We start from the raw sequence: 23,726 nt of genomic DNA on the forward strand, positions 1-23,726 counted from the left end.
AAAGAAAATTGGGGAGGTCGAGGACAGCTTCAAGGGCACTTGAAATTCAGCAGGTTCTATGATGGGCTTCAGGGAGACTTGCCAGGCAGAGATGTGGGGAGGACCCTTGCAGCTGAGGCCACTCTGGAGCAAGATTGGGGCAGGGTGACAAGCAGAGCCAGGTGCTGGAGGGAACAGCTGCAGCTGTGCCGTGGAGAGTGGTATTTATATGTGTACCATGTGGAAAGCATTGTGGCTGGACCCTGGGGTTTGTCAGCCACATCTCCCTCCTTCTCACACACCATGCAGGCAACACCTCAGAATGCAAGGGCAGTGATGCACATGTGGACATCTGTTGCTTTGATATTGCTTCAGAATCTGTGAACCTCCGTGTTCCTCTGAAAGCTCACTCCACCCTGTGCAGTCCCCAGGAGCTCTGCCACAAACACTCAGGTTTCAGCCATCTCAGCTAGCCGTCAGTCTCCAGCTCCAGGGCTTTGTAGTGCCCCTCCAAATCAGCACCCTTATTCTCTTGAAACTTCTTTTGTCTCTTCCTGTGTCCACTTTGATTTGCGCTCCTCCCTCTAAGAGTTTTCCACAGTGGAAGTCACTGCCTTGGACATAAGGTCTTGCCCTCTGGCTTGAGGGTTGTGAGGAATATGGATACTGGTTTGGTTTGGCCCTGATTATTCTGTTTTTTTTTCCCTCATTACATTAAAAACAAAAGTGCGTGTGTGTGTTTTGCTGTCTGCATGTGTGTATGTGCATATGCACATGTGCACATGTGGAGACCAGAGGTCTAGACTGAGTGTCTTCTAGCTCTCTCTACCTTATGGTTTGAAACAGAGATGCTTACTAAATCTGGAGCTTGCCATTTTGGTTAGACTGGCTGGCCAGCAAGATGCTTGCATCTACCACTCTCTGTGCCCAGCACTGGGTACAGATGCAGACATCTGGCTTGGGTTCAGGTCTCCTTATTTGCACAGCAACTTCTTTACAACTTAGCCAACTCTCCAGGGCCCTGTCAACGTGTCTCTAATCAGGCCTTAACTCTCACCTTGTCCCTAGCCTGTCCACAGCTCTGAAGTTCACCAGTGGCCAATATCCTTGCTGCTATACCTGAGGTCTATCTCTGCCTGTCTCATTCACAGGCCAGCTCCTGGCTAGTTTTTGGGTTTCCGTTCCAGCATCCTGTCTGTCTCTTTCTAGATGAGTTGCTTGCCTTTCCCCAGAGCTCCTCCCTAGTATTGTGATGCCTTAGTATACCTTAGTATAGTATGCCTTAGGGTACCATCGCCTTGTACATGTCACACTGTGTAATGCTACCACTGTGTGCCCTGTGCATTCTGCATGTGGATGACCACACAGGAAGTGCACGCGAGCACACACACACACACACACACACACACACACACACACACACATGTACACACCACAGTTCTCAGTGGACTGATGATAATTTGTCCTGTGCACATTTGCAGGGATCATGACTGACTTGATCCATACTTGGTCTCAACAGCACTGTCTGGGGATCAAGCGATGATGCAAGGCAGGAACATGCACCAGGTGCAATGGGTGCAGTGGGTGCCTATATCTGGTGCCAGCAAAGAATGCCCACAGCACCCATGCCCTCCTCCCAATTCCTAGGGCCAAATATACACACACACACTGGCTGGCTGCACACATGCACACACGCGCGCGCGCGCGCACACACACACACACACACACACACACTGTAGAATTCCTTTGTAAGTCTCTAAGGGGAACAGAACACACATGCTTAGTCTGTGCATGCACTGCCTAGGCTGTACCCTGGGCACCGAGTCCCTGATGACTGACTCTGCATCTGATTAAGCTTGGCATGGAGTGTGCAGGTCCGGCTGCAGCACATAGGTCTGTGGACAGCCTTGTTTCTATCAGGGAGTGTTATTTTGAGCAGTCATCAAGAGGGAAATAAACATCTGGGCTGTTGTGTAACCCAGCTTTCCCCTCACCCCCACTGAAAGTGGGTCACTGCCGTGTGGGTGGAGAGTAGCTCAGGTGACGTGGGAGAAACTCAGGATTTCAGCCCCCCTAGCAGGGCTCTGATCCCAGATGCCACACAGGTCTTTGGGAGGCCTTGGCCCTTTGTCTGACAGTCAGTTTTGATTTTTATGATTGATGACGCAGTGAGTCAACAGAGTAATAACACAGCCGAGCGGGTGGACATGGGGCCGAGGGGGCCGTCTCTCCTTTCATTCTGTATAAATTGCACAAATGCCTGACCCGTGCGATTTTAAACAAGCAGGAAACAAGCCCCTGGCCCCTGGCTGTTGCTTCAGATCTCGACAGTCGTTTTCCTTTGCCACCCAGCCTTTTCTTTTCCACCCAATGTCTATGGTGATTGGATTCTGTTGATCTGAGCAGAGGGAGGAGAAACTAGAAGACCAAGGATGGGATGCTAACCTTTTCAATCTTGAGGATTATACTCAGAGCCTTTGAGTTGGGCAGTTACTCTAGCCATTTTATTTTATTTTATTTTATTTTATTTTATTTTATTTTATTTTATTTTATTTTATGTTTTGAGTTGTTAAAAAGCAAAGGGCAACACTGTCATTTTTAAAACTGTTTGAAGAGGCTGGGGTGCTGCTCAGTGGATAGCATGCTTGCTAGATGCAGGTAGCCCTGGGTTTGCTTTTGAATTGCGTAAGCCAGGCATGGTGATACATGCCTGTAATCTCAATACTTGGAAGGTAGAGGCAGAACAGTCAAGAGTTCAAGATTGCCTTGGCTACATATTAGTTTGAGGTCGGTTTGGACTATATGAGACTCTGTCTCAAAAAACATCTGAAAGACCCCATCTTCGACTGTGCCTTCCTGCCTCGCTTAATTTCTTCTGGTACACTGATGGAGCAGACTTGTCTGTCAGCAGCTGAGAGCTAGGCATTCTCTTATGAATACATGGGACATGAAAAGCTAGGACCCATGCATTTCTTTCTTTTTTAAAAAGTTAATTTATTTCTTATTCATTTCACATCCTGATCATATCCACATCATCAAAAGTCCCCCTTTCTCCTCTCCTCCCACTCCCACCCTTAAAAGTCCCTTCCTCCACACTCCCTCCCTTTCTTCTCAGAGAAGGGAAAGGCCCCACCCCCGTGGGTACCACCCCACCCTGGGATATCTATTCTCATCAGGATTAGTCAATCCTTGCCCACCGAGGCTCAACTATGAAGTTCAGGTAGGGGGAAGGGGATCCATTCCATCTGCTGTTGACAGGATCAGGCTCCCAGTAACATTCAGAACATAGCCTGGCTTCTGCTAGACTCTATTGTAATGTGGATGGGCATCCTCCAGCCTCTATAATGAGTCCCAGAGATAGTGTCTTAGTTAGGGTTTGACTGCTCTGCTGTGAACAGACACCATGACCAAGGCAACTCTAATAAGGACAACATGTAATTGGGGCTGGCTTACAGGTTCAGAGGTTCAGTCTATTATCATCAAGGTGGGGGCATGGCAGCATCCAGGAAGGCATGGTGCAGGAGGAGCTAAGAGTTCTATATCTTCATTTGAAGGCTGCTAGAAGACTGACTCCCACATGGTTAGGAGGAGGGTCTCATTGCTCACTCCCACAGTGACGCACTTCCTCCAACAAGACCACACCTATTCCAACAAGGCCATACCTCCTAATAGTGCCACTCCCTGGGCCAAGCGTATACAAACCATCACAAAGCGGGAGGAGGGGTGGGGGCTGTAGGGCTTCCTCTGTAGTTGTTGAGAAAGAGCAAAATGAAGCCTGGGGTATAGGATTTGCAGGAGTGAGAGCCGTTTCATCATGATTGATCCGAAACTACTTAGGGCTGAAGAGGGGCACCAGACCCTCCTCCTAACCATGTGGGAGTCAGTCTTCTAGCAGCCTTCAAATGAAGATATAGAACTCTTAGCTTTTTCATATGGCCTGTAATAAAACTTTTCAATAAAGAATGATTTTAAATGGACAACAAAGAGTAAAATGAACATATATACATATGCCAAAGTTGTGGAGTGTGCCTGTTCCTCCCCACTCCCCTGCCTCAGGCCTCTGAGGAATAATTCTCGTGATGTGAACTATGAACAAAGACTTCCTCTCCAAACTCACAAGACCCAGGCCATTTTTACTTGAATTGCTTAAGTCAGAAGGAGGCTTTGACTTAGCAGTTCCTGAGGTATGCTGCTGGCTGGGGGCCTGGGAGTCACATTCAGTGAGGTTGTTTGAACAAAGTGGTGGACAGGGTTATAAGAATAACTTACATGTCTCCCGTGTTGACTCTGTGACAAGGGATTTCTTCCTAGTGTCTGGTCAGATTCCACCAGATAGGTGCTGCTATTGTATCCATAATGTCAAAGAGGACACACTTTGGGCATCGCTTAGAGCAACTTGATGAGTGGCAGAGCCAGGATTTGAAGAAGATAACCTGGCTCCAGTGTAGGCTAAACCATGCGTTTTTTGAAAATGTTATTATGTCCACAAGTGACCAGTGCTTACTCTGTGCCACAAGTGTGGCCTGGGACTAAAGCAGGTAAATTTCCATTGTGACAAAAAATATCATCTACCTCTGGTTTAGATTCAGGTTGGAAAGACTAGCTGTTTGTTGTTTTTGGGATGTTGCCTCCAGAGAAACAAGCCACACAGCTTTCTGGAAAGCCAGATGTGCAGGTACACACAGTGGAATACAAAGACAGTCTGGATTGCTCAGAATTTCATAATGATTTACCAGCCCCAGCACTTTCTCTGCTATATTAGACAAGATAGCACTAAAATCCAATGTGTCAGGTATTGGGGACATGCAAGTTCCCAGAGCAGTGATTATGTTTCAAGTGTCATCTGCCACAAAACTTACTTGGGGATGGTTGTGAGTTGAACTGCGTGACAGAACAAATCAATCAACTTAAAAGGAGTAAAAGCAACATCAGTCTATGGTCACTTGTCCCTGTCACCTAGGGCCTGTTGTGGCACAGTTAATGATGGTCAAGGAATCTGTTCACCTCATGGTAATATAGAATCAAGACGAAGGTGCTGGGGTCTTAATATTACCTTAATACCGTGTGTGCCCCAGTGACCTAATGTCCTTCCACCAGGGCCCTCCTCATAAGTATTCTACCACCTCCTAATGGTGCTTCTGCTTGGTGCACAGACAGTGCAACACTGGGGTCTGGGAGGGGATTACTGTTTAAACATCCTTCTCTGGGCAAGAAGAAAACAATATCTACCCCTTCTTTTAAGGTCCCAGTGACAGACCGAGGTTCTCCGAAGTTCACCTAGGGGATAAACCAATCAGTTTACTAGACTTAACTACAGAACAATGGGAGAGTTATTAGACTTAACTACTATGAGCATTAGCCCAGGTAACCTTAAAGCAGCCTCAATAGAAAGGCCTGTGAAATTAGGACAGAATTGCATACAACTGGCTGGGGTTTGTAGTTGGGGATACTCAGTTGAGGGTTCTGTGACCCTTACTGCTTGCTCCTTCCATGAAGGAAAGTAAAGAGTCAATAGGCCCAGCTATGATGAGCTTTTATGAACAGGTCCATAAGAATTCCCTAAAGATGGTGAAAATTTGGCTCAAGGATATTCCTGTACTACAAGAAAGATTGTCAACTTGATGGGATTTAGAATCACCTAGGATATGGGACTCTTTGAATGTCTTTGGGAATGTCTCCAGAGAAGTTTAATTATGGTAGAAAGACCCACCCTGAATATGGGCTGCACCATCCCAAGGGCTGGGCCCTGGACTAGATGAAAAGGAGAAAGAGCTGAGTCTCAGCATCCATATCTCTCAGCTTCTTCTCTGAAGATGCAAGGTGACCAGCTGCCTCGCACTCCCACCTACTGTGATGGACTGTACTCTCAGGCCATGAGCCGAAATTAACCCCCTGGTTAGTTGTTGTCATCAGGTATTTTGTCACAGCAACAAGAAGAGTAACACAGGGGAATACAATCTAACTCATGACAGTCCTAGTCACCCACATGCTCTGTGGGACTTCAACCCACAGCACTTATGAATGTAACCTACCAGGGTTTTGTACTTACACCACAATTATGTGACTGTGGAGGAGGCTGGGACCTAGTCCAGAGACTAGTATCCTTAAAAGGAGAGGAACCTTTGGACATGTTTCTCTGATGAAGACAAGTTGGCACACAGTATTTAGGCACACCATAGACATGTGACCACCACCAGAAGGGAGGCAATGATGGGTCCTCCCTTGAACCTTTGGAGAGAATAAGTCCAGTGGACATCTGGATTCCAGAGCTTTACCTTCTCGGACTATCCAACAGAAACCTTTTTCATGTAAAGTCAATTTGTGTGTGATTATTTGGTTCAGCAGTCCTTGGAAGTGCTAGGTGTGTTGACACCAGCTTGTTTACAAGGCACATTCTTGGGCTCCAAGTACTTGGGTTCTGAACCATGGGGAGGGAACTCATGCAAGCATGTTGTAGATAAAATAAATGACAGGAAACACTAATATGGAGCCTTGGTAGGTGGGCTCCATCCAGGCCACATCTATCATGCAGACCAGACAGTGGCAGAATCTATTTGTCTGGAGAAAAACCATCCTTCTTTGTCAGAGCAGACAACTCAGCTGAACTGTAAGAGATGGTGTCCTGAGATGATGTTTGTGGTAAAGGCCCTGGCTCTCTTGCACACTTGTCTGGTATTCTGACTCACACCCATTTTACCTTATCACTTCTATTAGCACTCTAATGTTGATCCAATGATTACGGGAGGAGCTGTCTGGAACGAAGAGAGTACAACCTAATGGAGTTAGAAATACGTAACCTTCCAGTTGGTAGGTTGGTCTGTGCAACTCTGGGCCCCTCTGAAGCCAGAGAGGTCTATCCAAGTCAAAGTTTGACAGCATTGCTTGTTTAACCCCACTCCATGTGCCTCTGTCTTTAGTGTGGCTGGAGAACATAAGTCATGCCCTTTAATGTCTCCATCACTGGTCTCCTCAATTGATAATCACTCTGGAGAAGATGCTCTACTCTGTCACTGTTAAGTAAATTTTTTTTGTTGACTTTGATCCTTTGTCTATGTGAACAGGCTCCTTCTCCTCACCCACCAGTGTGCTTCTACTTGATATATTTTTACTTGCTTCTTATATTCCTTTAACCCACCTATCATTCATCCACCCATGCATCAGTCATGCACCCACTCACCCATCTATCTGTCTACTCCCCTACCCATATATATTCGTTTTCCATCCACCAAATCCATGTGTTTCTGTTTACAACATCCAATATATCTTCAAATAAAAGTTATGGCCAGTGTATTCCACTGATAGGAGTCACCCAGGAGGCACTTAGGATATCCAGGAGAAAACCCAATTTCTTTCTTTACATGTTGTTGCAAGAGCAGGTCGGTCCCATATTACCATGTTCCTATGACATGCTTGCATGTGCCTCTATTCTCGTGCTCTGCCTCAGGTGACCTTCTTGTACATATTTTATGTTAAATGTTTGTTTTTCCTTTGTCTGAGCCCATGATCCTAGACTCTGCACAGTTGCCTTGTTTTGATTTAGGTCTCTGTGCAGAGTCTACATCCGCAGTGAAGCCCTCATCTCACGAAACCTCAAGCAGTATCCAACTTTTATCTAAGACTACGCTTTGATGCAACTGGATTGGCTTTTCTTTGTTGCACTAGCACAGAATAAAAGGATTGCTTTATTACTAATGCTCTAAGTGCTTTATCTGTTTTGCCTTCCAAACCTCAAGGCTGGAAGAGAAGCTCTGTGTGTGAGAGAGAGGTGCTTGTCTGTCTTCTTCATTTAGCAAATAAGTGCTCAACGCTTGCATCTATTCAGCAAAACCTTCTAGAATCTGCCCGCATGTTGGCTAAGTGCTGGATCTGTATTGTCTCATAGCTCATAGTCTAGTGGGCAAGACCTTCCCCATCCTGTGCAGGGATAAGTACACTGTAAGTGTGAGAATGGAGGTGTGCACTAAGTATAACAGGAACTTAAGGAAGTCTGGTTTCCTTGCACATGGGAATCAGGAAGAGTGTGAAGTAGTGAAGGCACTCTCATTTCTTAAAAGGTAAGGGTGCTTACCTGGCAGTCATAGAGGACATTGGCAACATAGAGAGAGCCTCCACCTCCTAATGTGATGTCGTGAGATGTAATGAGTTCCCAGCAGCTCTCCTCTTACCTTTGAGGACTTCTGCTTCCTCCTGAATCCCAGCCCTCATTTTGGATTCCCCAAGGGACAGCTACATGATTCCACTGTACTATTTCAGAACTTTGCTCTTTAGTTCTCTGGGATAGTTTCCAAATTGTCATCTTTGACCTTGACATTTCTTCCGGAGAGTTATTCCACTATCTCAACAAATTAATCTCCTTTACCTGAATATTTTCTTTTTTTCCTCTTTTTTTTTCATTTTTTATTAGGTATTTTCCTCATTTACATCTCCAATGCTATCCCAAAAGTCCCCCATACCCACCCCCCACCTGAATATTTTCTAAAATTCAGTATTTCCAAAACCAAATCAGTGTTCTGCCAACCCCCAAACTGATTTTTTTCTGCCCTCATTTTTTCTTTGTCCACTGAGGTTGGTGTTTGGCATAACCTTGGTTCCTCTAGCATACTCAAGTGTAATAGCCTTTAATATGGAAGTTCTCAGAGACTGTCCCTGTGGTGTCCTCTACGTCCCACCTTATTATACATTAGCCTGGGCTTCTTCACCATTCTTTGTGGCTTTTCTCTATTGACTTTATAAAGATTTATTTATTTATTTGTATGTATGTGAGCCTACATGAGGTTATGTGCACCACATTCATATCCAGTGCCCAGGGAAGGCACTGGATCCCCTGAAACTGGAGTTATTGGTGGTTGTGGGCTGCCATGTGGGTGCTGGGAATTTATGCCAGGTCTTCTGCAAGAACAGCAAGTGCTCTAACTGCTGAGCCATGCTTTTCAGCCACTCTACCAACTTATATTTTCCCCTTTTCTTTCCTTTCTTTTCTGATCTGCCCTTCACATTTGGTCAAAGCTACTTAAAAAAAAATACTAAAACAGAAAATATTTCTTTTTAAAGAGATGTCAGGTTCCCATTGGTCACCAAAGTTCAAATTTTCTCCTGATGTGCCAGGCCTCTCAACAACAAATTCTTACCCATTCTTCCATTCAGCCTGGCATGTGGTGACTTGTCCGGGGGCGATCACTTATCTCTGTCAGTACACAGGGTACTTTTATCTCTTAATGGTCCATCTGCTTCGAACATTCTTTTCGTTTTCTGGTAAACCCTACTGAGCTTTCAAGACTCAATTTACATACCACTAGACACATTCACTGATATTACTGGTTAACTCACTTCTTTCCTTCTCTGTTTGTCTTAGAATCTTCCCACCTCTCATCCCTTTGAGCCTCATGCTGTGCACATTTCATGTAACCACACACAGTTGTATGTTCTTTAGTACATCAATTTTGTCATATTTGAGGGTCATTCTTGTGTGTGTGTAAGGTTTGTATCTTGCATATTCCTCTTTTGCTTGAGGAGTTTCTTTGTGTGTGTGAGTGTTTATATGTGTACAGGTGCCTGTGAATGTGTGTGTATGCACATGTATGGAGATTAGAGGATAACCTTCAACATCATTCTTCAGGTGCTGTCCAGATTGTGTTTTGAGACAGGGTCTCCCACTGGCTAGAGCGCTCCAGGAAGGCTGGATCAGCTGGACAACAAACCTCAGTTATCCATATACTTGTATGAATACATATATATCCAAGGCTCAACAATAAATGTATCCATATGTATGTATATATCCATCCATATATATGTATACATTCATATATACATTCATATATATATTCATATATATGTATGTGTATGTGTATGTATATATATATATATATATATATATATATATATATATATATATNCATAGGGAAATCCTGCCACATCTTAACTTACAACAGACGGAATGAACTCAGGCATCTTCCTTATGCTTTTTAAACTTTATATATATATAAAGTTTATATAAAAAATATATATATACACACACATAGTATATATATATATATATATATATATATATATATATATGTAAATATCTCCTTCCTAGGGCTGGAATCAAAAGTCACATCACTTTGCTTGTTTTGTTTTAAAGGTGGATTCTGGGGATCACACTCAGGTACTCATGTCTGCAAAGCAAACACTTTACCATGTGAGCTATCTCCCAAGACCTAAGAAATTTCTGTACTGAGTCTTGTAGTTTAGGTCTGTACTGGGTTTCTCAGTTTGTTTGAAAAGTCTTTGGAAAGCTATTTGAATATAGAATTCTAGATTGTCTAGAATTTTGCTTTAACAAGTTGCCTCACTATCTTGTGGATTCCGTTGAAGATCTACAGTCCTTCTCCCTGCTCTCCGGATGTGACTGATGTATTTTTCTGGCCGTTTCACTGGTTTCGCCTCACTTGCTCTGGTGCAGCTTTCCTCTGAATTTCACTTTGTTGGGCCTTGCTGAGCATCTTGGCTGTGTGGACTCACGCTCTTCACCACGCCCGGCTCAGCCTTTACTTCTTAACATTTTGTTTTTCTGTTCTCTTTCTGCACGTCTGTGGAATAAATCTTTAGAGCTTCTCTATAGCTTGTTAACAGATTCCTACAATATTTTAAAAGTTCTTTTTCTTTGTGTCTTTCACATTGGGTTACTTATTTACTTATTTCTTGTCTCTCTCAGTTCATCAACTTTCCCCTTGTCAGACACACCGCAAAGCCAGTAGGCCTCTCACAGAACATAGTGCACGTCTAGACTTTACTTAGCATTTAAAAAATATTTCCCAGTTGTATGTTTTACCTTCCCCCCCCTAGTGTGTTGATGACAGAGAATACAGCTAAGTTAGTGTTTTCATGTCCTTATCTGCTAATTATATTCTTCCACATTTATGTTGATTGTGTATTGAGTTCTTTTTTCCTTTTACAGTTCTGTGGTGTCAAGGATATTACTACTCTTACACAACAGATCTACAGAACTTTTTTACTTCTTATGAAACTGAAACTCCATACTTATTAAATAACTACTTCTCATCCTCTAACAACTGCTTCGATTCCTTGGGAACCACCACCCTACCTCCTGCTAATTGATTCAATAGGTCCTTTCTAGATGAACCATATAGCATTTGCCTTTTGTATCTGGTTTATAAGAGTTACTGTGCTATACTGTATTCAAGTATTCACCTATGTAGTTGCATGTCACAGGATTCTCTTCTATTTTAAGGCTCAACAATATTCCACTGCATATATTTTTCATTATCCATCAATGAACATTTGTACTGTCCCCTCACCTTGGTGCTTTGAATACTACTACTATGAAATGGGCATGCAATGTGCCCAGTAAATTTTGATGAAATGTCAGACATTGTGAGAAAGAAGACAGCAGATATACATATTTGACACCTGTGGCATGACACAAGGTCACCTCCAAAACAATTAGAGGTTCAAAGGCAAAGGATGTTAGATGTACTGTCACTGTGTGCTTGGCTCTTTCCTTGGAGGTCAAAGCTCAAATTCATGAGACTTTTCAGATGATTTTGGCTTAAAGAAGGAGATAAAATCAGAGATACTAAGAATGAACCTCTCACATGAATGCCAGCCAAATCTCCCTTCTATGGACTGTGGTTTTCAAGGTCCCCATCCCTGAATGAACCTGCGGTAGGGAGGATGCCTGGGAGCACCATGAAGCATCTCAGTCTTTTTGGGCAAGTAAGCACAATGAGCAGGCATACCTGGCTCTGCACATGTTACCACTAAACAGACAAGAAAATACTGTGCAAAGCAGGTGTATCCCGGATGGGTTAACACACCAAACAGTAAGGGAGATAGCCCACATTGTATTTAAATGTATTGTGAGGCAGGGAGAATTTGAGATTGAGTTAATGATAGACATATAGTAATGTCATCAAACAGACAGGCTGGTATTAACATAGGCAGGAGAAGTATGTACCACATCCTCTGTGAGTCTCGTTTTCAGAGGTCTAATATCAAAATCCTCAAGTCCCAGCGGGACCCAGATTACAATGTAACTGCAGTGGTAAGAAGGCCAAAAGGAAAGCACACGTGTGTTGCAGGGGTTGGGTAAAGGCTAACAGCTGGATTTTGTCTACAATTGCAAAGCTCGTAAGTAGAAATATATGGAATTTATTTAGAGATGTGGAAGAAAATATGAAATTAACCAGCTACGAGACCGCCAAGAGTCTCCCTGTAGGGGCTGAGAATGGACGGGGAAGACTGTTCTGATTGCTTGTCTCAATGGACCTAAGTGACTGACAGGATAACATTGACAAATTTAAACAAAACAAACAGGCAATTTCCTAATAGGAAGTGTTTTATTAGTTAAGAAAGGGAATCAACAGAACAGTCAATCTGCTCAACTTGGTGTGGAAACACGGGGAGTTCTAGTGGGATCCTCGAGGAAGATTGTGCTGGTCCTCGTTCCTCTTCTCTCCTAGCCGGGTCTGTTCTGCAATGTGCCTATGATGCTTGGGCTTTGCTCCAGGATCTTTTAGATCAGTGGTTCTCAACCTGTGCTGTGATCCTTTAATACAGTTCCTCATGCTGGGATGACACCAGCCATCACACTATTTTCATTTCTACTCCATAACTGTAATTTCGCTACTGTTATGAATTGTAATGCAAATAGTTAATATGTAGGATATCTGATATGTGACCCCTGTGAGAGGGTTGTTTGGCCTCCAAAAGGGTTGCTACCTACAGGTTGAGGACCACTGTTCTAGATGATGGACCAGCTGCCTGGTTTTGGGACTTGGGTACTTTATTGCTTTTCAACAGTCTACTATTCCTAACTTGCTCTGGGTGTTATCCTTTAGCTTCCTCTTGATATGTAGACTGGGGGTGACCGGTAAAGTCACAGCCTTCCTGAGTTGACTCTGCAGGACATCAAAGGACTTTGCAAATCTTTACATGTGAATATTTTGGGCTGAGTGTGCCCCATGAGGTCATTATGCCTGAGCCCCATAGACCTCGGGACTGGTCTGTGTTTCTTAGAGCTAACTCCCACCTGTTTATTCCACAGTGTAGCCCAGACTCTAACCTCACTGCAAAAAACAGTTTCCTGATTTCCCGATATTGTCATAGCCTATGGCTCATAGGGATAATGAGCTACAAGATCTGAAACTCAACTTGTGTTCTCATCTGTGTTGGCAGCAATGGTGAGAGTGACTTTCTGTTCCAAAGTCCCTGTCCTAGGAGTGTGTGGGGAAGGAAGTAACTGCTCTCAATGGATGCTTGCCCCAGGTGCTGAGGCTGCTTCCAGCTTTCAAGGCTATGTATGTCATTGATGAAAATTTCTTAGTTTATCATCAAAATCAATTTAAAAGCCCCTTAAAACTTTACCTTCCAAACACACTAAGGTTTATCTCTATGATTAAGACTTGTGCTGAGGTTTGAATAATGAACATACCCCACAGACTCATGCATTTTTACACCTGGTCCCCAGTTGGTGATAATTGGAGAGGTTATCAACTTTAAGGAGGTGCTGCCTGGCTGAAGGAAGTACATCACTAGGAGTGACCTTTGAGCTTTTATAGTCCGGTTTCACTTCCTGTTCTCACTCTTTGCTTCCTGTGTGCAGACAAAATGTGATCAGCCAGTTTCCTGCTGTTGCCAAACCTTCCCTACCACTTGCCATGCCTTTCATTGTTGTGCCAGACTGTGTCGTTCTGACACCATAAGCCAACATAAACTCTTTCTTCTTTATGTTTGTCAGGGAATTTTATCACGGCAACTGAAAAGTAGCTAATAAACCTCTCCTGTTGTTTACATCTATAATTGGCAATGTGAACCTGGGAGAGCAGGGTCTAAAAAGGAGGCAGACTAAAGTCTCACGCAACAGGCAATTTTATTCAGAGCACTAGACAATTTGTACTCTGAGGGCTAAGAGGAGTCACCCGAGTAAAGTGTGCAGTTACAAGGACAAGCTGCACATGGCAAAACATTTTCCCGTAGAGCCTTATGAGTAACAACAGCTGAAGTAAACTCACTCTCTCTTACCCACTACACTTGGGAGGGGCACAAACGCCTCCCAAAGGACAATTCTATGTACGAAAGAAACTAAGGTTACATGACTCTTGTCTTATTTTCTTGGAATTTTCTTCACAAGCACTCAGAATTCTCACATACTTATGTTCTTGGACTGTGTTTCAACATCTACTCCCCTTTAACTTTTTTATTAGAAGGATGTTCAGAGTGATTCTCATTTGAGCCATGGTAGATAAATCTAGTTGCCATTTTATGGCCGAGTATCCTATAAGCAGGCAAATTATAAACATAATAATTTTAGAACAGTGAAAGCATTGTGTGTAATATTCTGTCACCAAGAAGAGAGATCCAGACGATATCCAGTATTGTTAGTTACATTATTATATCGACCAGAAAAATGTAGAGAATAGCTTAAAAAGAGACCCTTAGGATTATTGATTCTAGTATCTTTGAGAATATAAGCCCATATTTGCCTTTAATGGGAATAAAATGTTTTGATATCCTATGCACATAGGAAGTGATTTAAATCCCAAGGAAAAATTAAAGTTCTTCCTATGAATGAGTGAGTCTTTTACAGTCTCAAGGTCAAATTATAAACACAGAGTCATTAGTAAAAAGTCATTAGTAAAAGTCTCCCTCAGTGCATAGGGCCTTAACTTGGCCCCAGGAAGGCAGACTTGAATTCTGATGATATGGTGATGCACTCTTTTTATCTGAAGGTTTGCTATCTTTTTTTTTCCACTTCCCATCCTCCACCAGTGTCCCCGAGGGCCCAGGGCTGGGTGAGTAGCAGAGGAATCCAAAATGTTTCTGTGGATCCATCTGCAATAGCAGATGCATACCACACCCCTTCCCAATTTTCTTCTGGGGAAGTAAAAAAAAAATATAGGGCAGATTAATGTATCAGCTTGCTTATTTCCTTCTGCAATAAAACCCGGGAGGTTAGAGCATGCACAAGTATGGGTCTACTGCTAGAAGTAATCCTACAGCACAAGAAGAATCTGAAATGGATTTATGAATGCACCACAGTAGATGAATCAGAACAGCCAGTTCTGCCTGTTGGTCTGATGGGGAAAAAAAGAAGTATTAGTAGATTGGTTAATATCTGGACCATGAATTCCCCCCCCCTCACCCTTACATAGTTAGGTGAGCCATCAATAAAAGTACTATCTGCTTGTGGAATGGGAGAAGGTTGGACAATATTTGTAATCACAAATTCAGTCGGTATGAAAAGTCCCATAGCTTGCCAGCTAGGTAATGATTCCAAATCCTTTCACAGAAATCTACAAATCAGATTTGAAAAATCCATACAGTCCTGTAACATTCTTAAAAACTGATTGCTAGTTAAGGGTAAAGTATTACAGCAAGGGTCAAATCAATATAATTGTTGACATTGTACCCTCTCCTGATTTACTTATTGAGCAAGAAGAGTAAGGTAAGCAGTTAGTATTTTATGGTTCTCATGGTGTAAAGAAATCCGTTTCAGAGATTTATCCTCTTGTGCTGTGATATCTGTAGGAGACAATTTAGTGGGAGAATTGAGTAAGTTTAGAGGCAGCGAAAGATCCACTCAACACACAAATGCCTCCCCTAGTCTGACTCAAATAGCGAGAGAGATTTTTCTTACCTCTAAGATAATCCGTGAGAACTGCCCAGTATCACCTCTCCTTCTAGAGTTTTAAATACATTGGTTAGTTCATAATCAGGTAATCATTTTGATTTTGCTGAAATTGCACTAGAAATACCAAATGCAACTCGTGAGGCCAGGGAGAAACTGGAAAACGCATCCTCCCTTCCCCCTACCTTGCCTAGGCTGTAAACTTCGGATTTTCCTAAGGCTCTCCTAAATCCTTCTCAGAAGCAGAGAGAATTCAGTATTGGGTTGATCTTCAAATTTCTCACACCTTGTTTCAGGGTCACTTTCAGGCAATGGAGGAGGCACACCTGAAGGAGGTTCCAGTAAGGATTGCTGGGCGAGTGAGTGGTCGCTGGCAGTTGTAGGCGGTGCTGATTTTACTTTCAATTTTGCTTGAACAGGGAAAAAACTCCTTTTTCTTTTGTCTCTCTTATTAATTTTAAGGTTTGATCACCCAGTTTATATTCATTTAAGCAATTGGCTATTTCTTCTTCGTGATTAATATCTTCCTTAAACATTTTAATAATGGTTTGAATGAATGCCCAAGTGACCCAAAATTGAACAGGAATCCTTTCCCTTTGTTATATTGCCTCTACAATATTCTTTCAGATGGTGCCCTAGATTTTATCTAAATTTCCTTTTCTGGAAGTCAGGGATTATACTTGTGCTCCTCTTCTCTGTCAAAAAGAAAAAGGGATGCACAAGCTCAGCATCCGGCAAAGCCTTCCCTGGTTTCTGCCCCACCATTCTTGCTCTCCTCCTTCCCTGAGGGTCCACACTCTTAGCTCACAGCCAACCTTCAGGTCCCTGATTCATGGAGCCAGTTGTTCGCCACTCTAGAGGTGGTGGACCCTGGGAGAACGAAGCCTATAACAAGGAAGACTAAAGTCTCATGCAACAGCCAAGTTTATTCAGAGCGTCAGCCCGTATATGGATGCTAAGAAGAGTCACCCAGGTAAAGTGTGCAGTCACGAGGACAAGATGCACATGTGCAAGAACATGCTTTTCCATAGAAGCAGATGAATAACAACAGGCGAAGTAAAGTCACTCCTATCCATGACACCTGGGAGGAGCATAAAGACATTCCGAGAACAATTCTGTGATTTGAAGAATCTACGGTCACAAAGACTTGTTTTCTTGACGTTGTCTCACAACCATGCAGAATTCTCACCCGACTCCATTCCTGGACTGTTTCCATACCTTATGGCATTGACGTTACCCTCAGGTTGTCTCAAAAATGTTAGCATGCTTCTTTGTCCAGTGTGATGATAAAATCCTTGAGAGTAGGCAGGTAGTTATTTCTCATTTTGATTTGCTTTTGCACAGAGTTCTTTTTATTATTATTTTTCCATGTCTATTCCCATTAGGAATGTCTTAGGAAGAGTGGCCACTTGAAAATAGACTTCCATTTTTATTAAAAAGTTAAGAAGGGCTGGGGTAGGCCTCAATGGCCAAGCACTTCACAGCATGCGAGAGGCCATGGGTTGGATTCTCGCCATTAAGAAAATAGTCTAGAAAATAACGATACCGTTGACTTCCAGTCTGCTGAATTTCCAATCCTGACGCTTACTTAAAGGTTCAAGGTGAGAGCTTTATTACCTATCAACCCTCATTGCTGTTTAACATTTAACAGCATCAGACATTGGAGTTTGTCTTGTGCAAGACAGAAACACGGAGAGGTATCTTATTTGCTTACGCCTTCCATCCGAGTGGTAAAAATGATAGCTCAGGTTTGGAACTCAGAAGTGGAAGTGCCGAGAGGATGGATTATGTTCCTGCTTTGATATAGGTTGAAATCTAACCACTGTTGAGAGTAAAATAGCTTTGGTCTTTATGATTTACCGGGTAAATATTAGCTCACCTTATCAGCTCAAAGGACTTTATTGCTCTTGTCTGTTTCAGAGTAAACACTACTGTCACCAAACACCCGCAGCCACTATCAAAAGCCAATAATTATTTAATAGTTGTTAATAATTATTTAATAGTTGTTGTGTGCTTCTTTGTAAAGGCTGAGCATCCTTTATCTGAAAGGTTTGGGTCTAGGAGTGTTTTGCTTTTAGATTTATTTTTCAAATGTTTGGAATATTTGCACACATATACTGAGATATCTTGGGGGTAGAGCTCAAGTCCGAACGCCAAATATTTTATGTATGCCCTTCTACACATAGCTCATAGATAGTTGGGTATTCTAGTTTAATTTTGTGTAGGAAAAAAAGGTCTTGGTATGGAACTTTCTGCTTGTACACACACACACTTGTGTCTGCTGCCCGCGTGAGGGGTGCTCTACATGCTTTTTCATATTCCTAAAAGGGTGCTGACTTTCCTAAAGGCTGGAGATTAGTTATGCCCAAACTGGCACTTATTATTTTTCTCTTTATTTTCAAGTGCTAAAAAAAAATAATTCAATGTTTCAACAACATTAATTCATCTTGCCTGCTCACCTTCCCATGAGGTAGATACTTATTCTACAGACTCTCCATTCTGTAGGGGAGGAAGTGTTAAGTAATTAGGAAACTCCTAGATACATGGTAGGGTTCTGACCTACGAGCTCTAGCTCCAGAACCAGAACTGTTTGTTGGTTTGTTTGTTAATTTTGGGACAAGCTCGTCCCTACGGCTGCTGGCCTCAAGCTCACTATGTAGTAGAGGCTGATCTTGAACTCCGGATACTCGTTCTTTCCATTTTCCAAGTGCAGGGATTACAGTCCCACCTCATCACACACAGCACAGGATCTGTCCTCTTAGCCAGAAGGCTGAGCTCCCTCTCAGGAATCTGCGCTGTTGAAGGGTTAACTCAAACTGAGGAAGGAAATGGAGAAAACATTCCCCTCCTTCCTAGCCTCAGATCAGGGTCAGGATCTACGTAGAGAGTCATACTGTGTGCAACAGGGACACTCATGGAATTTAGCTTACGCGAAACAGGTATTTGATTCCAGCCTTTTGCAAAGTTCCAACAAGATCTATACTTGTTTGTTGTAGGGTTAGTCCTGGCAAAGCCCCCTGAGAGGGCTAAATGAGAACTTAGAGGTTGCAGTAATGCTCTAATTGAATGGGCTTAACTTAATAGAGTCTTTCTTCAGTGCCTTCTATCTCTTTATCTCTCTCTGGTTGAGTGAGGATTAGAAATTGGACTAATATGAGAAAAACAGAAGTCTGTGAAGTGTCCTATCTGATGCTGGCAGCATCCTGCTCTGAATGAGGTTACACTGATTGCATAACTAATAGAGAGAGGCTTTTGGATAGAAGGGAGTTAAAGAAACCCGACTTTTAGGAAACTGGAATTCATTTCAAATTTAGAAATAGTCTGGGAGGTGTGTGATTGATTATATTTTGTCACTGAACACCTCAGAAATACAATGTCAAAACTTAAGCTCTAAGAAGGATATGCATTTTTTTTCTGCACGTGTCTGAATTAGTTACTGGTAGAGAGACTCAGTACATGTGAAAAATACCAAATACAGGGCAATTTTGAGATTATTGTGTGATTTAACTATGTGGATTATATATTTGTAAATAGGAAAGACTAAGTGCTTACATTTTCTAACCTCAGATACCCTCCCTTACCCATGAGTCAGACAACTGTTTATCATCCTGTTTAGTAAATGCATTTGAGCTGGAGAACCACCCAACACATTTAGGATGGAATGAATCACATCAACAGTTTAGTGAAAAGTCCAAGTGTATTGTATTTTAGGCTTTTGGATATGGGAGCAGAGACCAAAGAGTCAGATTCTAATCACAAGAGCAGGACCTGGTCCAAGCATCCGTGCCAGAGTAAGCAGGACCAGGGGCAGCAAGATTACCCCTTAAGATCTCACCAACAAGAAGCATTTAGAAAATTAACCTGGGTTTTTCCCTTTGTGGTAGGTGCAAGGGATTGGCTATTTTCTCAAGACTCACTCATTGCATTGATTTTATGGAGGATTCTAGAGCTTCTCCCTAGGTTACCTCATCTGACTTAGCAATATGACCAGGGGCCAAAGACTTAAAAGGGAAGCCATGGACTGCTTTGTTTGGGGTTTTGTGCTCTTTAGGCCCAATGTGGATGAATACTTCTTATTTATTGACCCAGTAAGGAAGAGGGCATCTTTCCTTTAGGCAACATTTGATGCCATAATACATATAGATATGATTTGAGTATGTTCCTCAAAGTTCTTGTGTTGGAAATTACCAATGGGGTAATATGGAGAAGAGATGGGACTTTAAAGAAGAGAAGCCTAGGGGGAGGTGGTTAGGCGCGTGCATGTGCGTGCGTGTGCGTGTGCGTGTGCGTGTGCGTGTGCGTGTGCGTGTGCGTGTGCGTGTGTGTGTGTGTGTGTGTGTGTGTGTGTGATACATTATAAGAAAAGATTATGGGGCTGGTGAGTTGGCTCAGTGGATAAGAGCACCCGACTGCTCTTCCGAAGGTCCAGAGTTCAAATCCCAGCAACCACATGGTGGCTCACAACCATCCGCTACAAGATCTGGCGCCCTCTTCTGGAGTGTCTGAAGACAGCTACAGTGTACTTACATATAATAAATAAATAAATCTTTAAAAAAAAAAGAAAAGATTATGCAGTGCTGTGGATTTTTATAAAATCAGTGAGCCAACGCTCAAACCTCTCTGCCTTCCTATCTTTTGTGATTTATTCTGTATGGGGTCAGTTCCCTTTCTGATTTTCTGCCATGTGGTGGCACAGCCAGAGAGGCTGTTACCAGGGGTACTACCTGATTTTGTATTTTGACCTTTTAAAAATTGTAAGCTAAGTCAGTCTTCTTTCAAAATAAAGTACATGGCTTTGGGAGTTTTGTTATAGCAACAAAGGACATGCTAAGACTGGCAGCCACTATCTAATATCCCTCCTGATCTTGGAAGTCTCTGGGGTGACTTCCATTTTCCTGGGTGATCTATATATACATTGTATAAAGCCAGTGTGAAGTGAAGGGCTTGGCACTTGGAACCAGGGAAACTGTCACTATCACTATCACTTGTCACCTGTGTGGTTTGGGACAAGTTGCTCTGTCTGGGCATCCTTTTCTTCAGCTGTAACTGTACTCTGTGCTGTGAGAGGAAGGATTAGCCAGTGTGTGGGAGGGACCCAGTGGTTTGTGACACTTAGTGGGCATTGACTGCCTTTCCCTCTGCTCACCCATAATTCCCCGGTACCTGATAGTGGCCCTCTGTTCTCCAGTCAAGACTCCAGTGGAGTTCAGCAATGCAGGAAGTGGTGGGCAGGACTTGTACTCTCATCGAGATGATGGGCGGCCAAAACAAGTACCAGGGACCACTCTCCAGAGCCAGCGCCAGGGCTTTTCTGTCCTTCCCAGATTGCCCAAGTTAACTTTTAACTTAATCCTCTTTCTCTGAGAAAACAGCTGTGCGAAAGATTAGAAGCATATTTTAAAATCTAATGCAAGAATCCCCAACCAAAAATTCCAAATCTGAAATCATCCCAAATCTAAAAATTATAAATGCTGACATGACACCACAGCAGGAAAGTGATATGCCTGGAGATGTTCTTGCATGCACAAAATTATTCAAACAATTGTTTAACAATACCTTTAGGCTGTAAGTATAATATGCATATGAAATATAAATGAAATTCATGTTTAGACTCAGGTCCTTATCCCAGTGTTTTGAAAATATTGTAAAATTGATAAACAACAACACCCTGATGTGAAACACTTCCGGTCCCAAGGACCATGACTAAGGCATACACAATATGGAATGGATGGAAGTAAAAACAGGGAGGGTCTGTAGCTTTCTCACATTCTACACAGGAACAGCATGGCAGCAAGGAGTCCAGTTACTGCACAGGTGACAGTTCTCCAGGGGATCCAGATGGGGCCAAGTTTGTCTACAAGGCTTGGTCACTCAACAGGGACTGTTGGAAGGAAAGACCAAGAGGGTAAGCATCTGCCATTCAGTGTCCATTGGCCAGTGTCCATTCAGTGAGCCTTGGCACAGTAGGAAATGCTCAGTACCGGAAAAACACCCTGTGGCTCTAAACACTGCAGGACTCTAAAGCGCTGCACACTGGGCTTCACGGATGAGCTCCAGCAAAGTCAGAAGGTGGCAGAGATAGGATGCAAATGTGATTGTCCTTAGCAGGCAGGTGCAGCAGTGTCTCTTGCCACAGGAGGCGCTGGATGGCAGTAGTGTGAATGCCAGTATGAGAAAGGGGTAGGTTTTTGGTGTAGACTTCACTATCCTCTATACAGGCCAGCTGTGTCACAAAGCTAGATACCTCTTAACATTTTCTTCCTTCCTTTCTTCCTTTCTTCCTTTTTTCCTTCCTTTCTTCCCTCCTTCCTTCCTTCCTTCCTTCCTCCCTTCCTTCCTTCCTTCCTTCCTTCCTTCCTTTCTTTCTTTCTTCCTTTCTTTCATTTTTTATTAAATATTTTCTTTATTTACATTTCAAATGTTATCCTCTTTCCTGGTTTCCCCTCCGAAAACCCCCTATCCCACTCCCTCTACCCCTGCTCACCAACCCACCCATTCACGCTTCCCTGTCTTGGGATTCCCCTACACTGGGGCATCTAGTTCTCAGGACCAAGAGCCTCTCCTCCCATTGATGTCCAACAAGTCCATTCTCTGCTACATATGTAGCTGGAGCCATAGGTCTCTCCATGTGTACTCTTCTGTAACTGTGGGAGTGGCAGGATTCTCCATGGGCTCTCCAGTCCTTATAGGAGGTGTCTGGGGATCAGGAATTGGAGCAAACAAAGGGGTAGATGCTATAGGTTGCCGAGGAAGACTAAGGACTTCCTGAAAGAGAATGAATTTGAAAAATAAATTGGGAGGTCCTGGACTCGTCGGTGCCAGAAAAAGCTTGAGGATTGTTGAGTGGCCATCTTGAGACCCAGATTGTGCTGGGGTAGCCCTGGAAGCCCAGGTTGCACCTGTAAGGGAATGCTCATGTTCATGCTGATTCACAACTGTGACGGCGGTAGACTGTGATGGCTCACATGAACACATTGCGTAAGAACAAAGAAAAATGAGCAGAGGAAGAGGGAGAGGCAAGGATGGTGGACTTAGTTGAGGAAATACAAGACAAGCTTCAGAGCAGCAAAGTGGCTTAGACCTGGGGGCAGAGGCAAAGGCAGCTCTCTGAAGCCAGGGGAGATGGAGGGGGTAAGAAATGGATGTGACTGGGACTTCTGGGAGCAGGCAGGACAGGCTGGATGTTCAGATGTCCATCACATTGCACAGGGCAGGCTGAGCTGGGAAGTGATATGTGGTGGTGGAGTGTGCAAGTGTCTTCATACAGAAGGTGTTGACTGATCTCTCAAGGACATATCATCTTCATATTCCCAAATGTCTTGGTTTCTCCTCAAGTTGTGCTGGAGAGCAGGGAAGGGAGGAGGAGGGAGGTGAAGGGAGGGGAGGGAGAGGAGGAGGTAGAGGAAGAGGAAGAGGAGGAGGGAGAAGGAGGAGAAGGGAGAGGAGGAGGAGAAGGAGAAGGAGGACACAGGAATAGAGAAGGAGCAGCCAAACAGACCTCGGAAAGAGATGCTTAGCAACCTTGACCATCAGATAAGCCAGGTTACAAATTTACATCCTTTTCCTCCTTCAATTACTTTGTTATTTGCTCCTGACTTTTACCCTTAGCCCATTGATATCTTTTTGGATGTAGTGAGGGATTTTTTTCTAGACTTTACACCAAGCTTGCGAAACCCCCTTTAAAAAAAAAAGAGTCTTTTATCCCCCTTTATAAATGTGGAAACAAAGAGGCACACCTAGATAAACAGAGGAGTAGAATTCTGTGACCGAGGGGCCTTCAAACAGTCTCACAAAGCAGTTTTCTCAATGAATATGTTACGTATTAAAGCCTCACACTCAACATGAATAAAAAGGATCGAAAGATGATGGCGACATTTCAGGAGTCACAGCCCCTGTAGATAACACAGCAGACTCTAAAAGGCAATTTTAAACACAGGAGGGAAGAAAATCATGAAAGGATATTTGAAAAGGAACACAGATTGCAATGGCTCAAACCAGGCACAGTTTAGTTCCTTTAAGTCACATATCCTACTGCATGCTAGCCGAGGCCAGCAAAAGTTGGGGAGGGCACCATGGGCCCCTGGCCATTAACTCTGTTTCTTAAGTCATATTTTTGTCA

The sequence above is a fragment of the Mus caroli genome, chromosome 14 (genome assembly GCF_900094665.2).
Source record: "Mus caroli chromosome 14, CAROLI_EIJ_v1.1, whole genome shotgun sequence".
Taxonomy (NCBI): Eukaryota; Metazoa; Chordata; class Mammalia; order Rodentia; family Muridae; genus Mus; species Mus caroli.